General features: G+C 41.7%; 1 pseudogene; it reads left to right on the forward strand.

The window, feature by feature from the left end:
* Positions 1-1,721: 1,721 nt before the first annotated feature.
* LOC116677488 (zinc finger protein 32-like) lies at positions 1,722-18,454 on the forward strand (annotated as a pseudogene).
* The last annotated feature ends 762 nt before the right edge of the window (positions 18,455-19,216 follow it).

The raw sequence follows: 19,216 nt of genomic DNA on the forward strand, positions 1-19,216 counted from the left end.
TTTTGAACAAAGATATGACTTTTGTTTTATTACCATGTTGGAATGACAAATGTGAGTTGATGGTTTTGAGATCTACTCAATTACATTTTTCCTATCTTGATATCCATTCTGTTACAATCAATGGATGCTTTAGTTTTGCATTTTTTTAACAATGTCTTATTTCTTTTTCTTCTGTTTTGAGAAACATTGAGCATTGATTTCTTTCAATAAGATCATTATATCTGTTACCAATAATCTGTGGAATAGGAATCCTGCTGGGTCTTGTAATTGTGGGAAAAAAGCCCGGCCTATACACTGTACTAATAAAGTTCGGTCCTATTTTTCTTATTTGAATTTAGCAAATCAGTTTTAAAATCACCACAAAAGAACATGACTTTCTGATTTGTTTTTGTAAGTTTTTCCTTCATCCAACCCTTGAATAAATCAATCAAACTGGTGCAACTTAAAGTTTTTCTTTTTCCCCTACACACTTCTATTGTTACACATTCAAGTAAATCATCCACCACGGTGGACATGTGTTCATCACCTTGTAATTAAGTTTTTTTGTCACCACCCCCATTTTTATTTTCTCTGTTAATACAACACATGTTGTAGCTCCCTCCAGTTAACAGACACGGACACAAGGCGTTCTTGTTTACGGCATTTATTGGTCGAATTATGTCTTCCTCGATGCCATCCAACATGCTGTGAGAACCAAATACAACATAGAAATCACATAAATAAGAATATTCTCACAGAGGATATTCTTTAATTTCAAAATGTGAGCCATTGTCATTGTTTATTCAAGTTTAGCAATTATATTAAAAGGCTGTACCTTGTTCTTCAGACAGTATCTGTGAAATCCTCGTTGATAAAGATTTTGGATCCTAGTGCGTTGTAGTATGGCAGATCTATCCTCGTTCCTCAGACATTTCACCACAATAGGCCTTGTTCTGTCTCCGCCAGGTTTCCCTGTACGGTGGGCCTTCTCCACTTCAACCTCTTCCTGCAGCTGTAACTTCTCCGCCACTCCTTTCTTCCCTTTCTTCTCCGTGTCGGCCCAGGTCTCTCCTGGTGCCTCCTGGATCCTGTGTGAACGAGGTTGTTACGCCTGGATTGTCCCTCCAAATACTCCATTTTGTCAGTGACAGGCAGCATTGCAGCGTTCGGTTTGCTCTGTGCTGTCAGTTTTAATGTCATCCACATCTTTTTGTGTAAATTCTCCTGGGCCCGGTGGTAGATGGCTGCTCCTGGGCCCGGTGGTAGATGGCTGCTCCTGGGCCCGGTGGTAGATGGCTGCTCCTGGGCCCGGTGGTAGATGGCTGCTCCTGGGCCCGGTGGTAGATGGCTGCTCCTGGGCCCGGTGGTAGATGGCTTCTCCTGGGCCCGGTGGTAGATGGCTTCTCCTGGGCCTGGAGGTAGCTGCCTGGGCCTGGTGGTAGCTGGCTGGGCCTGGTAGTAGCTGGCTGCTCCCTTTCAAAGGGGTATGTTTTCACCAAAGGAAAGGGAAACAATATACCATCTTTATTAGTTTTTCATAGCCCCAAAAATGCAATATTAAGTCTGTCTTCAGATTATATATTATTATATATGTATTTTAATCATTCATCTTGCTAGAAGAACACTTTCAGACATTTATTTTGAAGCTCAGCAACTGGAACACTTTTGGACTTTTATTTTGAAGCTCAACAACTAATCTTCACCGGAAGCTGTAGTCCTGACTGCGGCTAACTTCCCCCTGTGACCAAGATGGCGTCTCTCAGAAAGCAGTGTTAGCAGAGGGTCTTTGTTGTGTTAGAAAGAGGTAAAATGTGTAAAGTCCAGATGCTGAGAGCGTTGGTGGAGCAGCGACTAACTGCGGCTGCTGAAGAGATATTTGGGCTGTTTGAAAGAACGATAGCAGAGTACGAGGAGGAACTTTGTCGTTCAAAAGAGGAGAACGAGCGACAACGGGAACTACTGGACGCTGTTTTCAACCCTCAGCTCCGGGTCCACAGAGCAGGTTAGTCCATTAAACCTTCAGCTGGTCTTTCTCTCCTTCCTGGGCTCTCTTCTCTCAGCGACGATATGACGATAGGACGGATGGAAATAAGCATTTATTCAGAACATCTGTTGGAATCTTCGCTCTTTAACAGGCCGTCGCCACCCACCAGACTCCATGTAAATAATCACTACTTTTATCATCGTAAAACACACTTCATTCAAAGTGGACAGAAACTAAATAAAACTACCAAAAGCCGTCTTGGTTCATCTTTCCTCTGTTCCAACAATCACCACTCTGGTCTGGTTGGAATAAACTCTTAATTCACCCATTTACATGTGGAGATATGCTGCTCTATACACGCTAAAAGTAGTGATTATTTACATGGAGTCTGGTGGAGATATGCTGCTCTATACACGCTAAAAGTAGTGATTATTTACATGGAGTCTGGTGGAGATATGCTGCTCTATACACGCTAAAAGTAGTGATTATTTACATGGAGTCTGGTGGAGATATGCTGCTCTATACACGCTAAAAGTAGTGATTATTTACATGGAGTCTGGTGGAGATATGCTGCTCTATACACGCTAAAAGTAGTGATTATTTACATGGAGTCTGGTGGAGATATGCTGCTCTATACACGCTAAAAGTAGTGATTATTTACATGGAGTCTGGTGGAGATATGCTGCTCTATACACGCTAAAAGTAGTGATTATTTACATGGAGTCTGGTGGAGATATGCTGCTCTATACACGCTAAAAGTAGTGATTATTTACATGGAGTCTGGTGGGTTTGGATGATTTTGGGGCTGTTTTCTAGATAAACAAACGAACGTCAACAGTTTCCTTTATTTGCAATCTGTTATCAAATGCACATGTCATGATGTTAGTGTCTCTTCTCTGTCGCCTCTCACAGAAAGAGTCTTTGGATCAGAATAAAATTAGTTCTAGCCTGATGCAGTGGCGGATCTAGAACATTTAACATGGGGGGGGGGCAAAGGGGTAGCTAGAGATCTTGGCAGGGTGGCAGGGGAATACGGTAAGCCCTGAACTGCTGCTATTAACTAGTGTTTTTACTCATAGTTCCATTATCTTTATTGTTATTAAAATTTCCACCGTTCATCATACCAACTACTTTAGTTATGATGAAACATAATTCTCTGTATATCTCTCTCTGCAGCCTCTTCCTCCCTCTGTCCCTCTCTCTGAATCTGCAGCTTCCTCTTTCTCCCTGTCATCTTCATCTTCCTCCTCCTCCTCCCTCTGTCCCTCTCTCTGAATCTGCAGCTTCCTCTTCCTCCCTGTCGTCTTCATCTTCCTCCTCCTCCTCCCTCTGTCCCTCTCTCTGAATCTGCAGCTTCCTCTTCCTCCCTGTCATCTTCATCTTCCTCCTCCTCATTCTCCCTCTGTCCCTCTCACAATGTTATTAATGTCTCTGTTCCCAAACTGCCAGGGCTAGCAATCTTCAGCTGTAGCTAGAACGAACAGGGTTTCACATCGAACACTGTATCCGTTCTCTTAAAAAATCCATGATCTTTACAGCTTTAGCACTCTGAAAGTTAGCATGCAGAAGCATGTAGTCCCGGTTTTTCTCAATGTGTGTTTCCCACTTTCCTGTTTCCCTCTTTCTTGGTTAAAGAAGAGGTTCCCCCTGAGCAGCAGGAGTGTAGCTCCAGTGTGGACCAGCAGGAGCCAGAGCCCCCCCCACACATTAAAGAGGAACTGTGGAGCAGTCAGGAGGGAGAGCAGTGTCAAGGGCTGGAGGAGGCTGATATCACCAATTTCCCATTCACTCCTGTCCCTGTGAAGAGTGAAGATGATGAAGAGGAAGGTAGGAACTACATGGATGTGTTTATTTAACACGTTTTTAGGGGAAAAGGGAAACCTTCTGCAGAAGTCAAGGGCTGCCCCTCTGACTGGATTAGTCAACTAATCTGTTGTTTTTTAAGAGTTGTATGGATGTCTAAACTGTCTTCACTGCAAGATGCTTGCCTTTTATCAGCTAAATTTAAATGTAACCGCCTCTAAAAGGACTGTCACCTCCTGCTGCTCAGTACCTGGCTTCACGGGACCAGTCGACATTAAAGTAGTGATTATTTACATGGAGTCTGGTGGAGATATGCTGCTCTATACACGCTAAAAGTAGTGATTATTTACATGAGTCTGGTGGAGATATGCTGCTCTATACACGCTAAAAGTTGTGATTATTTACATGGAGTCTGGTGGAGATATGCTGCTCTATACATGCTAAAAGTAGTGATTATTTACATGGAGTCTGGTGGAGATATGCTGCTCTATACACGCTAAAAGTAGTGATTATTTACATGGAGTCTGGTGGAGATATGCTGCTCTATACACGCTAAAAGTAGTGATTATTTACATGGAGTCTGGTGGAGATATGCTGCTCTATACACGCTAAAAGTAATGATTATTTACATGGATTCTGGTGGAGATATGCTGCTCTATACACGCTAAAAGTAGTGATTATTTACATGGAGTCTGGTGGAGTTATGCTGCTCTATACACGCTAAAAGTAGTGATTATTTACATGGATTCTGGTGGAGGTGTTTGTGTCAATTCAGAAGCATTTTTGCAAGTATCATCATCCACATGAATATTTAAAAAATCTGCAACAATAATCACTCTGTCCAGCTTAATAATGGATTATAAGAAATCAGAAAAATCAGTAAGAAAAGAGGCCACTGGCCCAGGTGGCCGGTAAACCAAAATCCTCAGATGCGAGGAACACACACCGCGACCAACGGCACCGAAACCAGAGCCCCGGGGACACCAGGGAAGACGGAACGAAGACATGAAGGTCTGGAGTCGTAGTCAACAACCCCCAGCTGCAGGAGTTTTTCAGATGAACCTGCGCTCCCCCCCCTTCCCTCGATTTCTCTGCTGTTTATTCTTAGGTCGTAACAGGCCATCTCCATACATGCATACAGACAGCAGTTGTCGGCAGACATACAAACGGGGCTGCAAACTCACCTGTACCACTCCAGGTACATCCTTCACCACACTCCCCCACGGAGGATCGGATCAGCAGCGTTGTTTGGCGGTCGTAAGCCCATGCTGTTGACAAACTCGGTAGCAATATAGCGCAGGAAACAAACAAAACGAGTCCTCAACTATACGTCATGTCCGGTGGATGAGAGTGAGCGCGTGGAACATCAAGGACGCTGAACACCTAAAACTAACGAAGTAAAAAGGTTCCAAAGTTTCCTCTTGACTAAGAAGTATTGCCGTAAAGGAAAATCAGTCCTGCAAGTCGAGGAAAAGACACATTTAAACAACTTAAGAACTAAGAGACAAAACTGAAAAGCTGGAAAGTCACAGCCAAAGATTAAACCTCCGAGTATTTGGCCTCAATAAAGATTTGGAAAAAGGAAAACCCACCGAATTCATGGAGTCCTTCATCAATGAGGTGTTTAAAGATAAAAATCTGCCTCATAAACCCGAAGTGGAAATTTGTGCCGGCCACCAAACATGCCTTGAGACCGATGGTCGTCCGGATGCAGAGGTATTCGGCCAAAGAGGCGATTTTACAAATAGCAAAGCAAAAAAGAGTCCTCCATTTTAGAGGATGAATGTTAAAATCTTTCCGGATTTAGCACCAGAAGTGTCCAAGAGAGGGGCGCAGTTCAAAGATCTAAGAATGAAACTGCATCAGGCCGGAATAACACATGGTCGGGTTCATCCTGCGACACTGATCAGAACATTTAAGGGAGAGACCAATAGATGGTGTTGGGACAGACGCGTTCAGAAGATAGGAACTAAAATGGGAAACACCTTGTCAGTTATTAAAAGGTGAGCAAACACCATCACACAACAGATAGTTAAACAAGTTCTTCAGGCTTTGTTTTTTTTCACATCTGGATTACCGCTCTGATTGGTCCAGCACTTCAGCAATTATTATTATTATCACATTTTTACATGTGAAAAATGGTTACATACAAAAAGTTACATTTTTTTTCTACTTGAAATCAGCGTCCTTTCCTTATTTCCTGTGATAAACATGTATTCCTGATTCAGAAAATTATTCTGGATATGACACTTATGTTTTTTCCATAGTGAATTTTTAACATGAATTATATCCTTTTATGACAAAAAACGAACCCCACTTCCATTTTTAATTGTGTTCTGGTAGAGACTGATGCATTCCCTGAACATATGTTATCTCAGCTGTTTGAAATTGAGATTATGAAGTAAAATCTTATTTCAGAATTGTTTTTAAAACCCCAAACAAGTCCCAAGGGACACGAGAGGATCCCGACAGTGAAGACAACACGAGGGTTAAAAAACTGCAAGTGATTCAGAATGAAGCTGCATGTGTGGCAATTCAGTTCAAACGTTCAGTCAGGTCCAAAAAAGTCAGGATTAAAAAACACTTAAGACCTATTACCTTCAAAGGAATTTTAATATTTAATATCAAATTTGTCTGTTATAGAGATTTTTGTTATCTTAAATCTTAAAATAGATTTATCTATTTGGAGTAGTGTCTTCATTTTATTTTTTTATATTAATTGCGTTACCTGTAAAATTTAATTATGATTTGTATTTTCAAATGTTATTTCTGTGTGTAATCTAATGTTATAAAGGGTTATCACAATAACAGATTGAAGGACCCAAAGAATAGCTTTTAGGTTATGCTAAAGCTAATGGGGATCCAAATTAAACAAATAAACAAACCAGCTGCAGCGGCGAAGTCAAACACAGGCGCCATTAGTTGCCCTACAGGTGTCGGCGTTAGCTTCTACTTCATATGTTGTGCTTTCTAACTTGATGCCATTGTGCTAACCGAGCACCGTTAGCCTTACAACAGAATACACTTGTAAGATAATGTTTTATTACAGAGTTCTCTGCTCATTTGTGTTTATGGATGTTTACTCGTGGTGGAAAATAATAAACGGATAAACAGCGGCATGCCAGAAATGCAATGTGCCATGACGCAGGTTCCCTTTAATGTTGGAAGTCCCTCTAGTGGACAGAATGTGTAACAACAACTACATGCTTACACTGGCATTGAAAATCAAAAGCCTGAGTAGTGTAGTACATAACAGGCTGCATTTGAGCATTTCATATTTAAATGTTATTTGAATATGAAAAATAACAAACTAAATTTGAATGGTATTATATAGGATGACTGGCAGCTCTACCATGCACTATATGCTGGATCCCCGTCCTTAAAGTTGTAAGATAAAAGTAATAAGATACAGTTTAAAGGGTTAGTTAAAGTAATAAATAAACAGTTTTCGATTGTTGTGACATGTAAAGTGCATCTGAGGAAACATTATAGTCCCTTAATAGGACCTCCCGGTGCACTTGATGTAGCTAATGGAAACCCAGGCTATAATTGTTAATTGTTATAAATGTTAGATAACAGTGGAGACCCAGGCTGTAGATAGTTGCTGGCGGACTGTACGCCGGATAGTAGGTGGAACCCTGGCTATAGTTGGTGGAAATCCAGGCTATAGCTGGTAACTAATGAAGACCGAGGCTGTAGCTGGTAGAGTGTAGGCCGGGCAATACCTGGTGGAGACCCAAGCTGAAGCTGGAAGAGGAGGCCAGGGTGTAGTTTGTGGAGACCCAGGCTGTAGTCGGTGCTGGCAGAGTGATGCAGGTTCACTCCGAAAGTAGATGGACACAAAGATCCAGGCAATCTCCACATTCCCACTCCAAAAAAAGCCTCTGCTGCTGTTTCAGGCTAAAAATAAACCCCACAGTGGCAGATGGTTTGCAATGCGAAAACTGACCAGGCACAGCATATGGAGTAGGCCTCCAAATCACGAAAAAATTGTTTGCAAATTGAGGAGTAAACCACAATTTTTCAAATGGCTCACGCCAAACTCTGAGAAGCAAACTATTTCTTAGACAGGATAATAAAATCTATTTAAAAACATTAAAACAAACACTAAACAGAAGGAAAGACAGGCTGCCAAATTTTTGGAACCTCTATTTCCTGAGTTTGTTTTATGTGTTTCCTGCAGGTTTCGTTCCCCCTGAGCAGCAGGAGTGTAGCTCCAGTGTGGACAAGCAGGAGCCAGAGTCCCCCCCCACACATTAAAGAGGAGCAGGAGGAACTGTGGAGCAGTCAGGAGGGAGAGCACCTTCAGGGCTTCGGAGGAGGCTGATATCACCATGGTCCCATTTAATCCTGTCCCTGTGAAGAGGGAAGATGATGAAGTCCTCAGTCCTCACAGCTTCATCAGAGACCAGCTCATCACATGGAAACAGAAGTTGATGGAAAGGACTGTGTAGGACCTGGACCAGCTAGGATCTCACATCCACGTTTACAACCAGAGACTGAAGACAAGGGGCGGCTGTGGCTCAGTGGTAGAGCGGTTGCCTGCCAATCGGAAGGTTGGTGGGTCGATCCCCGCCCCTGCAGTCATTGTCGAAGTGTCCTTGGGCAAGACACTGAACTCCGAGTTGCCCCCGGTGCTGCGCATCGGAGTGTGAATGTGTGTGAGTGTGTATCTGATGAGCAGGTGGCACCTTGTACGGCAGCCCCGGCCACAGTGTATGAATGTGTGTGAATGGTGAATGTTTCCTGTAGATGTAAAAGCGCTTTGAGCAGTTGTTAAGACTGGAAAAGATATATAAATACAGCCCATTTACATTTACATTTACCAGACTGGACACTCTTCTGAACCTGGGTGCTGATGACAGTGCTGATTGGAAGGAGACCAGAGAACCTCAGTCAGCTTTAAACTCTCTGAAACATGATTCAAGACGCAAGAAAACATTCAGCTGCTCCGAGTGTGGGAGGAGATTAGGCCACAAGTCAAATCTGAAGAGACACATGAGAACTCATACAGAAGAGAAACCTTTCAGCTGCTCAGTCTGTAAGAATCTTTTACACAGAGAAGATGTTTACAGAAACATATTAGAGTCCACACAGGAGAGAAACCTTTTAGCTGCTCTGAGTGTGGTAAAACTTTCACCGAAAATGGGTCCCTGAAGAGGCATATGATTATTCACACAGGAGAAAAACCTTTCAGCTGCTCAGTCTGTAATAAAACTTTTACACTGAGAGGAAATTTACGGTCACACATGGCCAAAGTCCACACAAGAGAAAAAAGATTCAGCTGCAGTGTTTGTAACAACAGATTTACCTGGAGTTCTCATGTCAAAAGACATAAATGCGTTGGTCGTATGGAAACCGAAGCGGATAGAGAGGACTGTGTAGAACGAGCCAGGATTTTACTGTATTTTCCAGACTATAAGTCACACTTTTCTTCATAGTTTGGCTGGTCCTGCTACTTATAGTCAGGTGTGATTTATATATCAAGTTTATATAATTGAATATGTTTTAAAATGTTAATTCATAATGTTGAACATTGCTGTCTCCCCCACTATTACTTAGTTTATAACTAATTGTTTTTGGCTGTGCTTTCTAACATGATGGCATTGTGCTAACTGAGCACCGTTAGCCTTTGCAACAGATCCGCTTCACTACACTGTTAGATAATATTTTATTAGAGGGTTCTCTGCTGATTTGTGTTTGTGGATGTGTACTTGTGGTGGAAAATAATGTAAACAGAGAGCGGCATGACACAAATGCAATGCAATATTACGTAGGTCCCCTTCAAGGCCTGCCCAATGTTGGAAGCTCCTCTAGTGGACAGAACATGTAACAACAACCACACACATAGTGGCATTGAAATTCCAAAGCCTGAGTAGTGTAGTATATATTTATAACAGGCTGCATTTGAGCATTTAATATTTAAAGAAGTAACATTAAATTTGAATGGTATTATATAGCAAAACTGACAGCTGGATGCCCGTCATTATAATTGTTAGATAAAAGTAATTAATAAACAGTTGAAGAAGTTAGCTAAATGTACTGATTAAACACTTGTCTGAACTTGATTCTGTTTTGTGTTTCATCCAGATTCCGTTCCCCCTGAGCAGCAGGAGTGTAGCTCCAGTGCAGACCAGCAGGAGCCAGAGTCCCCCCCACACATTAAAGAGGAGCAGGAAGAACCGTGGAGCAGTCAGGAGGGAGAGCAGCTTCAAGGGCTGGAGGAGGCTGATATCACCAAGTTCCCATTCACTCCTGTCCCTGTGAAGAGTGAAGATGATGAAGAGGAAGCTCAGTTCTCACAGCTTCATCAGAGACAAACTCAACACATGGAAACAGAAGCTGATGGAGAGGACTATGGAAGACTAGAACCAGCCAGGAACTCACATCCACTTTTACAACCAGAGACTGAAGACCAGACTGGAGACTCTTCTGAACCTGAGTGTGGGAGGAGATTTGGCCAAAGGGAAGATCTGAAGAGACACATGAGAATCCACACAGGAGAGAAACCTTTTAGCTGCTCACTCTGTAAGAAATGTTTTACACAGAGAAGATATTTACAGAAACATATGAGAGTCCACACAGGAGAGAAACCTTTTAGCTGCTCTGAGTGTGGTAAATTTTTCACTGAAAATGGGTCCCTGAAGAGACACATGATTACTCACACAGGAGAAAAACCTTTCACTTGCTCAGTCTGTAAGAAATCTTTTACTCTGATTGGAAATTTACGGTCACACATGGCCGTAGTCCACACAGGAGAGAAAAGATTCAGCTGCAGTGTTTGTAACAGAAGATTTACCCGGAGTTCTAATGTCAAAAGACATAAATGCGTTGTTCATATGGAAACAGAAGCTGATAGAGAGGACTGTGGAGGACCAGAACCAGTCAGGAATTTACCGTATTTTCCGGACTATAGGTCACACTTGTTTTCTTCTGAATCTGCAGATTCACCACAAGAAGGGTACCGAAATTGTGATAGCAGACGCTTTGTCTAGGTGTTCCTCAGACCTGTAGGAATGAAACCTTTTTTAGGGGTGGGTTTAATTCTTGGGTGTGGGGGTGTTATGACTGTAGTCATATTTGTTCCTTTGGTTTTCTGTGTGTGCTCTGTGGTTTTTCTCTTGTTTTCAAATTCATATGCAAATAGGTGTGTGCCATAGCCGGGAGACAATTGGTGGAAATGTTTCATAACTGAACCTGTGATTGGCTGCTGCTGGGAAACCACCTGACGTATAAGGAGCCAAGATGGCGGCTGTCTGAGGACAGCAGGCATTCCTCATCCTCATCCCCCAACTGGTCTCACTACTTGAACCTTGTTTTAGATTAGGTACCGTTTCTTTACAGCAGTAAGGTGGACTGCTTGTTTTCTCCTGTTTATTTAGTTAGGGAGGTAAGTCTTTTGTCATTTTGTTTGTTAGGTCATATTCTCATCTCCTAGACAGGTTTGTTATTTTGGGGGTAGGCCACCGTGAAGCCTTGAATAATGTACACACATATGTAAAATAAATGTAAAATAAATCAGTTTTTCTGATATTCAAACGTTTGTTTGTGACTACTTGGAAGGCGGGGAAGTTGGGGCCTTTTCACGTTGTGTCCTAGGCACCCCTAGACTGGGGCGTAGCAGACTATTGTTTTCATATGGTGCTTTTCTAGTCATAGTGCTTTTACATAAGTTAAATCAGCATGTCTGTGTTGTCTTCAGATATCTCATCTTCATGACATTCAGGTTTACATGTAAGGCCACTGTGTTGTTTTTTTCACACAAGTAAAAACCACAGGTACACAATAATACTCTTAGTGTTGTGTATAACGTGCATGGTAATGCAAATATCTCGGATGCTTTATGTGCCTTGTACTGTCGACTGCACAACCTTACATTTCACGTGTATGAAAAGTCACGTTCCTCTCAGCGTTTCCATTATTAAATATAATCGGTAGCCAGTGTCGCAGGTGCTGGAGTCGCCGGGGCCCAAGCGTCGTCCACGGGAGTCACTGAATCCTCTTTGTTGAAAAGGAATCTTCGATTGAAAGATCAGTTACGTGTTAACCCTCATGTTGCATTTGTGTAATTTCAGGCTGTACTAAAAATGTTTTCCTCACACCTGTTTGTAGACCTAATCATTCCTTGTCGTCCCATCTAGCTCTCGCTGGATCATCCGCATCAGACACAAAAAGTCTTCACCTCCTCAGCTGATCACGGTGGTTTTGCTGCTTTCCATAGTGAATAATTAAGTGTGACTAGTGGAGAGAGTAGCTATAATCTCACGGTGTCTGGTTAAAGGTTTTTGCTTCAGGGCACTCTGCACTCTTATCTGCTGATGACACAGTGAATAGTGACGATTCTCTCCGACCAACCAGCGGTCTGCAGGTTTTCACGTATCCTTTTGGTATTGCCTCAGCTCGCTTGGAACCTCGACTAAAGGTAGTACTAAAAAAAGTCCCTGGTAGCAAGTACCAGGGACTTTTTTTGTAATGGAAAACCCCAAAAGGCAAGTCAAGTCGAGTAGATCCCATACACTGGAAAAACACCACGTGTACAACTCTTTAGAACCACGCTCCCGGTGCACGGACCCTTTTTCGCCGTCAAACTAGTAGAAGTCCATTTGTACACGCTCTAAATGCACCTCAAGTAGACCTGAATCCATGGGTAAGTTGGGTTTAAAAATAAATACATTTAAAACTAAAGCAAAGAGAAGCAATCTACCTTTAATAGTTTTTCAGAGCTCTGAAAATGCAACAAAATGATTGTCTTTCTTCAGACGTCTTATTTAAATCACTTCCGGACTTTTATTTTTGAAGCTCATCAACTGTAACCCTAACGGGATTTTATTTTGAAGCCCAGCTAATGATCTCCACCGGAAGCTGTAGTCCTGACCGCGGCTAACTTCCCCCTGTGACCAAGATGGCGTCTCTCAGAAAGCAGTGTTAGCAGAGGGTCTTTGTTGTGTTAGAAAGAGGTAAAATGTGTAAAGTCCAGATGCTGAGAGCGTTGGTGGAGCAGCGACTAACTGCGGCTGCTGAAGAGATATTTGGGCTGTTTGAAAGAACGATAGCAGAGTACGAGGAGGAACTTTGTCGTTCAAAAGAGGAGAACGAGCGACAACGGGAACTACTGGACGCTGTTTTCAACCCTCAGCTCCGGGTCCACAGACCAGGTTAGTCCATTAAACCTTCAGCTGGTCTTTCTCTCCTTCCTGGGCTCTCTTCTCAGCGACGATATGACGATAGGACGGATGGAAATAAGCATTTATTCAGAACATCTGTTGGAATCTTCGCTCTTTAACAGGCCGTCGCCACCCACCAGACTCCATGTAATAATCACTTCTTTTATCATCGTAAAACCCACTTCATTCAAGGTGGACAGAAACTAAATAAAACTACCAAAAGCCGTCTTGGTTCATCTTTCCACTGTTCCAACAATCACCACTCGGGTCTAGTTGACATTAACCCTTAATTCACACATTTACATGTGGAATTATTCCGGTGTCGTGCCAATGTACTTATCCCCGCCAGGATCTGTATCCCCTGGCCGCGGGAGCGCGCATGCACACAGAGCAGATATTCTGCTGCCTTTCGAATTGTTTAACTGCTGCACTTTTAATTTACCTCTTAAATGGAACAAATAGCGACGTGGACGACTCGGCAGGGTTTTCCATAGTAACATGGGTCTCAGTTAACTACATAAATACGTGTATTTGTCTGTTACATTAAGGCGACGTGTGAATTGTTTATAGCGTCGTTTACTATTATGGACTGATAGGCGTATCCTCCCTGTCCTCTAACGTGATTTCTGTTTTAATTTAATTTAGTTTAATATGGCTTTTCAATTAAACACTTTTTTTCACCTGTCTACCATATGAGTTACATAGGAGGTACGCAAAATATCAGACCGTTTTTCACCTATTATTTTGTGTGTCTGTCCTGTCATCATGGGTGTTATTTTTTGTGTTAACCAGGTCACAAGGAACAACCTGACATAATTTAGAGAGGTCTGCTGTAGTCTATCAAAAGTTACATAGGGGGTACCCAAAATATCAGGCCGTTTTCACCTGATATTTTGTGTATCCCACCCCCTAACATGCAGAGGGTCTGTCCTGTCTATGATATGTTTATTTTGTGTGTTTAATAGGTCACAATAAACAACCTGACAACATTTGGAGAGGTCTGCTGTTGTCTAGCAAAAGTTACATGGGGGTACCCAAAATATCAGGCCGTTTTTCACCTATTATTTTGTGTGTCTGTCCTGTCATCATGTGTGTTATTTTGTGTGTTAACCAGGTCACAAGGAACAACCTGACATAATTTGGAGAGGTCTGCTGTAGTCTAGAAAAGTTACATAGGGGGTACCCAAAATATCAGGCCGTTTTTCACCTGATATTTTGTGTATCCCACCCCCTAACATGCAGAGGGTATGTCCTGTCATCATATGTGTTATTTTGTGTGTTTAATAGGTCACAATAAACAACCTGACAACATTTGGAGAGGTCTGCTGTTGTCTAGCAAAAGTTACATGGGGGTACCCAAAATATCAGGCCGTTTTTCGCCTGATATTTTGTGTACCCCACCCCCTAACATGCAAAGGGTCTGTCCTGTCATCATGGGTGTTATTTTGTGTGTTTAATAGGTCACAATAAACAACCTGACATAATTTGGAGAGGTCTGCTTTTGTCTATCAAAAGTTACATAGGGGGTACCCAAAATATCAGGCCATTTTTCGCCTGATATTTTGTGTATCCCACCCCCTAACATGCAGAGGGTCTGTCCTGTCTATGATATGTGTTATTTTGTGTGTTTAATAGGTCACAATAAACAACCTGACAACATTTGGAGAGGTCTGCTGTTGTCTAGCAAAAGTTACATGGGGTACCCAAATATCAGGCCGTTTTTCACCTATTATTTGTGTGTCTGTCCTGTCATCATGTGTGTTATTTTGTGTGTTAACCAGGTCACAACGAACAACCTGACATAATTTGGAGAGGTCTGCTGTTGTCTAGCAAAAGTTACATAGGGGGTACCCAAAATATCAGGCCGTTTTTCACCTGATATTTTGTGTACCCCACCCCCTAACATGCAAAGGGTATGTCCTGTCATCATGTGTGTTTAATAGGTCACAATAACAACCTGAAACAATGTATTGTTATAATAATAATGGGTCTGTCCTGTCATCAGGCGTGTTAGTGTGTTTTTTGTTTGTTTTTTATTCACAACAACAAGTACTTAAAAAGTATGATTATATAAAGTGTTAGAAAACAGACAAGGCTTTACAAAAATAATAATGAACATCCCCTAAAACAAGTATAAAAGAACGGCTGTTAAGGCCCTTAAAAATGCAATTAAAGTGCATAACAATAATAATAATAATATTTATAAGAATAAGTGATTTTAATTGAGCTTTCTGCCTGTCAGGTTGTTTATTGTGACTTATTAAACACACAAAATAACACCCATGATGACAGGACATACCCTTTGCATGTTATGGGGTGGGATACACAAAATATCAGGTGAAAAACGGCCTGATATTTTGGGTACCCCCATGTCACTTTTGCTAGACAACAGCAGACCTCTCCAAATTTTGTCAGGTTGCTTATTGTGACCTGGTTAACACACAAAATAACACACATGATGACAGGACAGACCCTTTGCATGTTAGGGGGTGGGGTACACAAAATATCAGGCGAAAAACGGCCTGATATTTTGGGTACCCCCATGTAACTTTTGCTAGACAACAGCAGACCTCTCCAAATGTTGTCAGGTTGTTTATTGTGACCTATTAAACACACAAAATAACACATATGATGACAGGACAGACCCTTTGCATGTTAGGGGGTGGGATACACAAAATATCAGGTGAAAAACGGCCTGATATTTTGGGTATCCTCATGTAACTTTTGATAGACAAAAGCAGACCTCTCCAAATGTTGTCAGGTTGTTTATTGTGACCTATTAAACACACAAAATAACACATATGATGACAGGACAGACCCTCTGCATGTTAGGGGGTGGGGTACACAAAATATCAGGTGAAAAACAGCCTGATATTTTGGGTACCCCCTATGTAACTTTTGATAGACTACAGCAGACCTCTCTAAATTATGTCAGGTTGTTCCTTGTGACCTGGTTAACACAAAAAATAACACCCATGATGACAGGACAGACACACAAAATAATAGGTGAAAAACGGTCTGATATTTTGCGTACCTCCTATGTAACTCATATGGTAGACAGGTGAAAAAAAGTGTTTAATTGAAAAGCCATATTAAACTAAATTAAATTAAAACAGAAATCACGTTAGAGGACAGGGAGGATACGCCTATCAGTCCATAATAGTAAACGACGCTATAAACAATTCACACGTCGCCTTAATGTAACAGACAAATACACGTATTTATGTAGTTAACTGAGACCCATGTTACTATGGAAAACCCTGCCGAGTCGTCCACGTCGCTATTTGTTCCATTTAAGAGGTAAATTAAAAGTGCAGCAGTTAAACAATTCGAAAGGCTGCAGAATATCCGCTCTGTGTGCATGCGCGCTCCCGCGGCCAGGGGATACAGATCCTGGCGGGGATAAGTACATTGGCACGACACCGGCTCTATGAACGCTAACATTAATTATTATTTAAATGGAGTCTGGTGGGTTTGGTGATGGTGATTTCGGGGCTGTTCTGGATAAACAAAGGTTCTTATTTAATTGGTAATCCTTGAGGAATGTTTAGGTAATTATTACATGGTTATGATGTTCACCTTGGAACACAACAGCACAGGATTGTAACCACTGATATGTGTGTGTGTGTGTCTATTACAAGAACAATACAACAACATGACAATTCAAGTAATCTTAGCCGGTACTTATACGTAGTCATATTTTAAAATCCCCAGTTACCTTGTAGCACTGACTTCATTTGGGCCCTCTGGAGTCTTAGAGGCTTAGTGGTTTCCCAATGCTAATGCTATTTTAGCCATACCTTTATATTTCTAGTAAGACTGTTTTGGACAATGTTGACATGAGTGTTACTAGAAATGAAGAATACTCCTAGGTAAATGACGTGTATGTATGTTTTTATTGCAACTTAATGGAGCAATTAGTGTAATTTCTTTCCCCAAGCAGTACATCCCTATATATAACCATCATACCTATACAGCCCTGTAAAAGGAGGAGCCAATGCCCCCCCACACATTAAAGAGGAACAGTGAACTATTCAGGAGGGAGAATATAGTCACATTATTTACTGACTGCTACAATTTGTGGAGTTGTGTTATTTCACCACAAAAGGGCCTTAATATGTTAGTCATCAGTTTCCAACAGTTTTCCAAGGCTGAAAAGGAAGACTTGTTGTAAACAGACTGTTCTTATATATCTCTTCTAGTCTTAACAACTACTCAAAGCTCTTCTACATAGTACAGGAACCATTCACCATTCACACACATTCATACACTGCTGTACAAGGTGCCACCTGCTCATCAGATAAACACTCACACACATTACACACCGATGGCAACTCAGGGTGAACAACCAGTTATTTTTTTACAACAATCACAATCCAGGTGATACGATACAGTTCCACAACATTTCTCTGTATGTGTTTCCTGCAGATGTTGAGCAGCTGTTGGTGGTTAAAGAAGATGTTCCCCCTGAGCAGCAAGAGTGTAGCTCCAGTGTGGACCAGGAGGAGACAGAGTCCCCCCCACACATTAAAGAGGAACAGGAGGATTTGTGGATTAGTCAGGAGGGAGGGCTTCAAGGGCTGGAGGAGGCTGATATCACTAAGTTCCCATTCACTCCTGTCCATGTGAAGAGTGAAGATGATGAAGGGGAAGCTAAGTCCTCACAGCTTCATCAAAGACAAACTCAACACATGAAAACAGAAGCTAATGGAGAGGACTGTGGAGCACCAGAACCAGCCAAGAACTCGCATCCACTTTTACAACCAGAGACAGAAGACCAGACTGGAGACTCTTCTGAACCTGAGACTGATGACAGTGCGGACTGGAAGGAGACCAGAGAACCTCAGTCAGCTTTAAACTCTCTGAAACATGATTCAAGATGTAAGAAAACATTCAGCTGCTCTGAGTGTGGGAAAAGATTTGGCTTTGAGTCACATCTGAAGATGCACATGACAAGTCATACAGGAGAGAAACCTTTCAGCTGCTCAGTCTGTAATAAATCTTTTACACGGAGAGAAAGTTTACAGAAACACATGAGAATCCACACAGGAGAGAAAAGTTTCAGCTGTTTTCTGTGTGGGAACCGATTTAGCAGCAAGCCACACCTGAAGAAACATGTGATGACTCACACAGGAGAAAAATCTTTCAGCTGCTCAGTCTGTGAGAAATCCTTTAGACACAGAGGAAGTTTACGGTCACACATAAGAACTCACACAGGAGAAAAACCTTTCAGCTGCTCAGTCTGTAAGAAATCTTTTACACAAAGAGGAAGTTTACGGTCACACATGGTGGTCCACACAGGTGAAAAACCTTTCAGCTGCTCAGTCTGTAAGAAATCTTTTACACAAAGAGGACATTTACGGTTACACATGGTAGTCCACACAGGTGAAAAACCTTTCAGCTGCTCAGTCTGTAAGAAATCTTTCACACAAAGAGGAAGTTTACGGTCACATATGGCAGTCCACACAGGAGAGAAAAGATTCAGCTGCAGTGTTTGTGACAGAAGATTTGCCCGGAGCTTTCAGGTCAAAAGACATAAATGTGTTGGTCCGATGGAAACAGAAACTGATGGAGAGGACTGTGGAGGACCAGAACCAGCCAGGAATTCACATCCACTTTTAAAACCAGAAACTGAAGACCAGACTTGAGAGACTCTGCTGAACCTGAGACTGATGACATGAAATAATGTTGGTGCCAGTCAAAACTTCTCAAGTAACTAACAACAATCTTTATGTATCATCATTTAGATAGAAGATATTAAATTGTGTATAATAAATTATAATTAAGAAATCAGACCAATAACCACCTGATATTTTATAGTGCCCACACATAGTAAAATGGGTGTAATGCCACACACCTATCATAAGCTTGTAGCGCCCTCCAGTGGCATATGTATATAAAACTGTCAGGGTATATCTGGGGCACTTATCTGAACACACCCTGTGCGTTTTGTGATGAATGGCCTTACGGTTGTTGATTTGTGTTCATTTATGTTCAGAGCCATGCCCCTTTTTAAGTTCATTGATCAATAACTTAAAAAGTAATTGCGATATAGACATGCCTTGTACAACTTGTAATAAACTTGATCCATTTGGGCCAGATTTAATCTGGATCAAAATTATCGGGATTTGGAAATCCCATTTTTTGCTATTCAGGCTCAGGTAATCCGTCTTACTTTTATGACGGTTTTTCATAGCAACATTGGACTGGATCACCCTGAAATTATTGAGACAGAACGTGAATGATGATGTTTTCAGTCAGAACAAAGTTTTTTTTTTTTTTTCGA

Source organism: Etheostoma spectabile, unplaced genomic scaffold, assembly GCF_008692095.1.
Source record: "Etheostoma spectabile isolate EspeVRDwgs_2016 unplaced genomic scaffold, UIUC_Espe_1.0 scaffold00005242, whole genome shotgun sequence".
Lineage (NCBI taxonomy): Eukaryota > Metazoa > Chordata > Actinopteri > Perciformes > Percidae > Etheostoma > Etheostoma spectabile.